General features: G+C 36.3%; 1 pseudogene across 1 annotated transcript; it reads right to left on the reverse strand.

Annotated features, from left to right (window-relative positions):
• Positions 1-280: 280 nt before the first annotated feature.
• On the reverse strand, positions 281-6,610 carry LOC149015779 (putative trehalase; annotated as a pseudogene). The gene is made up of 11 exons (XR_016173445.1): positions 6,075-6,610; positions 5,378-5,495; positions 4,688-4,803; positions 4,440-4,540; positions 4,238-4,347; positions 3,500-3,572; positions 3,223-3,390; positions 3,046-3,133; positions 2,620-2,719; positions 2,329-2,532; positions 281-1,742 (listed from the first exon to the last, which is right to left on the reverse strand). The product of XR_016173445.1 is annotated as a putative trehalase (transcript).
• Positions 6,611-6,651: the final 41 nt, after the last annotated feature.

Consider the following 6,651-nt stretch of genomic DNA (forward strand, 5'->3'; position numbering starts at 1 on the left):
TCACTGGAGTCTTATTTAATCATTGGAGATGACTTCCTGTCCCCAAAAGCGGCCCACTCTCACATCTTTTTGATCGAATCTAGTTCGGGTTAGTAGTGGACCAAGTAGCACGCAAGCAGATTTTGGATTAACATTGTTCCATATTTTATGAATAAACCATACATTCTGCGTTCATTAGAGTAAGAAAGCCAATGGAAACCCTTGGTGATAGACTTAAAAAAAAGAGGGTAATTTTCATTTGGACCCCTTGAGGTTTGGTCCAGGTCACTTTTAGTCCAGTTTAAGTTTTCTTTTGCATATGGCTCCCCTGTGGTTCAATAAATGATTAAATAAGGACAAGCTTAACAGAAACGGCTAGTTTAATAATTTTTGTGACGAAAATACCCTTTAAGCTATTAGGCAAAATTTCAATTGATTCTGTACATAACCTGATACTGCGTCAGTAATTGACTTTAGAATTTCAATTGATCCTGTAGTATGGTTCTATCAGATTCATGTTTTGTGGTTGTAATGCTGCTTTTGTTCAACTAACCTTCGATATCGGTTGACCTGAATTTCTATTGAATTCTTGTCATTTTGAAGATGTTGGATCATAGCCATTGCTTCCCGCCTTGCATCTACTGCTTCTGTCCTTGCTTGCTCCAGCTCCAAAGAAACAGCATTGGCAAGATCCTTTCTAATATTGAATAACCTTTTCAATGCCCGTATGTCTTCTTCGAACAATTGATTTCTCCAAGATTTTACAGAGAAATTTAACCAAGAAAAAACATAGCCGCATTGACCAAGTTGCAAAACCTTCACAGCCAAATCAAACATTGTAAGTAGGGCCAACAAAATGCCTAAACTTGGATAAACCCAAGACCGGTTTTAAGAGAATAATGATTAATAGACCACAGATTCTCCATCATCAGAAATCTAAAGATAATCCTCAATCTGTTGAAAGAATGAACGTATAAGACTTGGGCAGCAAAGAAATTCAAATAACAACAAAGAAAAGCAAAGCCTCAAAAGAAGAAGTTTATTTGAAATCCTCAAAAAAAAGGGTATCTTCAGAATCTGAATCAGGAGGAGGCAGAGCTTCTGTAGAAGAAGAAGACATATCGGCATTGAAAAGGTTATTCAAAATTGAAAAGGATCGTGCCAATGCTGCTTCTTTGGAGCTGGAGTAAGCAAGGATAGAAGCAGCAACTGCAGTCAAGGAAGCAATGACTATGATCCAACGTCTTTAGAATGACAAGAATTCACTAGACAGGCCAATCGATATCGAAGGTTAGTTGAACAGAAACAGCATTACGACCACGAAACATGAATATGATAGAACCGTACTACAAAATCAATTGAAATTCTACAGCCAATTACTGACATAGTTATCGGATTATTTATAGAATCAATTGAAATTTTGCTTAATAGCTTAAAGGGTATTTTTGTCACAAAAATTATTATATTAACAGTTCCTGTTAAGCTTGCTTTATTTAATCATTTTCTGAAAACACAAGGGAGTCATATGCAAAAGAAAACTTAAACTAGATTAAAAGTGACCTGGACCAAATCTCAGGGGATCTAGATGAAAATTACCCAAAAAACATTTTAGATCTTATTCTTGTGCTAATAAACTACATTTCATAACTCACTGCCAATCTATTTTTTGTTCTCCAGGCCATCCAAATTGTTCTAAAAATGCTAACACCACTCCATTGGTCCAGCCAAAGCCCGTCTGCAACAGAAATAACCATTAAATATATCTTAGGCTCTTTATCTATTATGCATATATAAAAGAAATAAGTACAAGAATTTACTATAAAATAATCCAAAAAAATGTATATTTACTATTTTACCCTCATTTTAACTATAAAATTTGAAGTAAACCTATGCACAAATGAAGATAATGAAATTCTCACCATAATCCATGATAGACAAAAAAGTCTATTATGGATTTTGGAGGGTTTTTTTTATTATTTTATTTTAAATAAAAATAAAACTGATAATAGATGCCAAAAAGAGCCTTAATCAGTTCCAAGAATTTTTAGCAAATAAATACACTGATCTGGGGGAGGGAGAGAATTTTCTAATAAGGAACCAATATCATAGCATCTTAAAACAAACTTTATATCGGACTCCCTATGTGAATTCCAAATTACACACACCAAAAAAAAATCTTTTAGAAACCAAATAATTTAGTGGTAATTGCTTTATAACTTGTAATTGATCATCAAAGCAGGATCACTACCGTTTACCTACAGATATCCCCTACAAGTTGTTTCTCTATAAAGCATGGATTTTCAAATGAACAGCAAAGTGAAAGAATTATTACCTGAGCTACGTATTCACCAATCACCACCCCCTCCAATCTCACCACAGGTTTCCACATCATATTTTTCAATCATTTTGCCAGTTTTCTTGTAAGCAGCATAGTTTGTCCTGAGCCACCTAAGAGCAATGTCTTTTGCCATGGACCACGCTTCTTTTGATCCAGAATTTGCTAGACCTTCTACAATCATGTGTTGAGTTGGGGCCCAGCCATTAGGAAAATCCCTGTTGTTTTTACTTTTATCAGAACAAAGAAAAGAAAGCTATCTTCGATCTATTCATGAGTGAACGACACATCCAAAACCCACATACCATTGTTGTCCTGAATTTGTTAAGGAAGTAGCAATCCCAGCAGCACAAAGCAAACCGGAACTCTGGAGACTTTTCAGAACCCTTTCCACCAATTCTCCATCTTCAAAATCAAGTAAGATATCACTCACAAAGATCATGTTAACAAATAAGTCATTATGTTGTTGGTCTGTATGTGACTTTTTTTCCTGGCATGTGGTAGGTTATGGAAAGAGGAATGTAGAAAAGGGTAAATTACTCTGCTGCATTCTGTTGTATGATCTCTGGCTTAATAAAAAGATGGAATGAGCAACAGGAAAACAGAGCCGGGTTGTCTATAAGCCAACAATTATAAGATGATTACACAATATTCTGACAGGATGAAGTACTACTGCAAATAGCATATCTGGAAAGTCAGTTGATAATAGAGTAAACTAAGAGAAAGTGAACCTGAGTTAAATGATTCAATCCATATGGGAATGAAGTTTGAGACAAAGCTATTCTGATTCTGGTTCTGAATCTCCCATCCAGAAACCTCCTGAAAAAAGCATCAATACAAAGGAAATCAAGAGAAATTAAAAAATTGATTGTTTACAACTGTCTTAATCTCTTATTATGTTACTTTACTTCGCAAGTTTGGTTGTTTATGAGCCAGTAATCAAGCCACTGGCCCTTCTCTTCATTCCAAAAGATGGACTTAATAGCCTTCTTTCTTGCTCGAGAAGCCTCCAAGAAGCGTTCCAAAGTTTGATTTTCCCCTAGTATCCTTGTCATAAAAGCTATGTCTAGCTCCATCTGAGATAAAGGGATATATCACTTCATGTCATGTTGAGGCCATACTGCATCATAAAAACATTCAGCATTTCAAATTGAAGCACTTCTGAAAAAGTTTTTTCAGGCATACCTTGAGTATGTACGCATTGAGATCAACAGGTATGATTGCTGTTGTAACCAATGTTGCGAAATCGGATGTGTTCCTGCAGTGAAAATCCATAGGGTAAAAATATCTCCATAAATATTGATTTCTGATGCTGTAAAAGTTCCAGCAGCAGATGTCAACTCTGGTTGCCCCAAATGATACTTAGCAAGTTTTACTATTTCAATCAAATTAATATAACTATTCCTTCTGGATGGTCCGAACTTTTCTGCTACACTGCATTTGTCTTGAAATTGTTTTTACATCCAAAAAGTTGTAAACAACATCATTTTCATTGGACCCCATGAGTGAATTTATAGTTTATATGTGTGCCAACTATTTTTAATGAAGAAGATGTTACAGCTTCTAACGGAAAAATCCTCATACATATTCTTGGTCATGCTGTATGCATCCATGCATCTAAATGGGACTGTAAGATGGTAAACCGCTCCTTGATGATCTCATATCAAAATATTAGACTGATAGGGGAATCATAACCAACCGTAGTATCAAGCGTAGAACCATCGGTGACCAGAGGTATGAACGTAAAAATGTTTATTGACTAATCGTTAGAACTTTTAGGCCATGGTTCATCATTCGGGTAGACTAAATTCCATAGTTGGCATAATAAGATAAGCCCCAAAAGATAATGATAGATGAAAAATATATACATCAAGAATATAGTAGATCACTCCACAGCTGAAAGGACAATGTGAAAAACTTTACCTCATCCATCTTGTACTGAAATCCCATCCAGATTCAGCTGCAGTTGCTACTTGGCGGTAAAGTTGCTGTTTCTCAGAATCATGCAAAAACTTCGAGGCATTTCTTTTATCCTAAAAAATCAGAAAATTTTTTTGGAAAAATAAGTCAACATTAACATCAACTTGTTGGCAAACAGTTAAAGACTAAACCAAAAAGAACATACTATAGTTAAAGATTCTGGTCTAGGTTTGTTCCACATTGCATAGTATCGACTTAAAGTGTGATTGCATGCTTGATTATCTTGAATGGTCACCTTGTGGATGCCTATCAGAAATTATTTCCAAGTTTTAGCTTAAATCACAAATAAAATGGTTCTAAGTTAATGCTACCAAATACCTAATCCTGAAAAATTAGGCAATGGAGGCAGTAACCTCAAACTAGTATATCAAAGGGAAACCAATTTCCAGGTACCTGTATTCCAGAAATCATGTTCTTTGAGAAGTGAAGGAAGTGCTCTTTCCAGAAGGTCCAAATCATTAGTTCTCATGTATATCTCCATTATCATAGAACTCAGGAGCGGGGGCTGGCTGCAGGCAGTACCATAATGCTGATAACTAAATCTTGAAGAAATAATGAGCAGCAAACAGAGCAAAACTTGAAGTATATACAGTAAACAGGATCCAGCCACCAAAAGAAAAAGAGACAAGAAGGTCCATAACAGAAATTTGATAAAAGGTTAAAACAAATATTCATTAATGTTCATCCAAAAAATATTCATTAGTGTGAGAATTCACTTTATAGCTCAGAAACAGAGATCTGATGTAGGTCTATCTTGTAATCGGATGTTATTAAGTAATTCAGTGAAATTATGCAGATGATGCATAGTAACATAGCTGATTGGGTAGGATAATCATGCCAACTAGGAGATGGATCCAGCATAAGAGATCCCTATGCCAAATATTCACAAAATTGGAAGATTTAGTCCTCTGTTTACCAATTAGCTTCTCAATTTTCATGTAGGAATAAACAAAACAGAGTAGATGATCTACAAATTGATTATCAACTCCTGATTCAATCAACTAACAGATCCTGATTAGGCTGTTTTCTTTTGGAGTTACAAAGCTGAGAAAATAGGTAGAAGAGGAAATTAGGAAATCTTACCTTCGATTAGTATAATAAGCCCTTGCACCATTCAGGACATAACCGTATTTCTAGTAGATAAAGAAGATTCAATGCAATTGACTTCGCGGTGGCATACATTTTGCAGACCAACAGACCCCTGCAGAACCAATAGAGTATTTCTAAAAGATAGTGAATAATCTTTGAAGAGCATGTCATAATAATGAGAATAAACCACCGAACCATTACTCAGTTTTAGCAGGATAAACTAATGATAACCTAAAAACGCCCTTCTCCAGTTTCAATAATGTCGTTTGGGGAAGAGTCACTTAGAGAACAAAAGATGGTAGCCATGTTTCTAGATGTTTACTTTGATTTGACTAAGCAAGCATTTTGATTTGAGCATCTCCAAATTCCAACAGACTTCTTAGGATCGAGCTCTGTTGAGGCTGCCTTAGGTTCGCCCGCTTAAACGGGTGCTTGCTGGCTCTGTATAAGGAAATATTAATCGCACCTATCCACAAGTCTGGACTTTTGGAGCAACAAAGCTACAGACTAATGGACAGTTCTAAAACTCACAATTCACACTTTCTCCAACAGAATTGAAACCAGTGATTTGAAGTGCAGTTGTGATATTTTAGGTCATAATCACAGTAGTAAACCTCTCGGAATAGCGATCCAGGAATAATGAAACTGGATAAAATGAACATTAAGTATAATGTATGAGGAAAAATCAAACCTAACAACCCAGTAAGAATCCCAGTAGTAAACCTCTCTGAATCGCGATCCAGCAATAATGAATGGTTCAGGCAAAGGCAGAAGCGTATGTAATTCAGGATGTTCTTTGACCCCATCAGCAACTTTTCCGCTCAAATTCTTCCACAGTGAATGCACTTCCAGGGCCCATTTCCTCACCTCTGGATTTTCCACTTTGGGCAAAAACCCAATTGGCTCCTCCACGAAATCTGGAGGCTCGAAGTACAACATGTCGCTTCCGGCACTGTCCATATACGTCTCTATAAACCTTTGAAGATCCTGAACAGGAACCGTTCCGTTCTCCGTCCTCGGAAGCTTGTTGTAAGCATCCTCTGTAGTGGAAAGATTCAATTTGAGTGGCATATCAATGTAAAGCTTGGGATCGTAATTCGAATCACCAAATGAAAGAAGAGCGTCTGATTGTAAACGTTCAAGAAAGGCGATTAGTGGAATAGTGGCTTTAACTGGACCTGAATCGGAGAGGTTGCAAAGAGGTAAAGCTTCTGAAACAGTATTCATGGCTGTAAAGAAGTAGAAGAACAAGAGGCGCAAGAAGATTA

Source organism: Hakea prostrata, chromosome 5 (assembly GCF_041222555.1).
Source record: "Hakea prostrata isolate BN-2017 chromosome 5, UWA_Hpros_2, whole genome shotgun sequence".
Lineage (NCBI taxonomy): Eukaryota > Viridiplantae > Streptophyta > Magnoliopsida > Proteales > Proteaceae > Hakea > Hakea prostrata.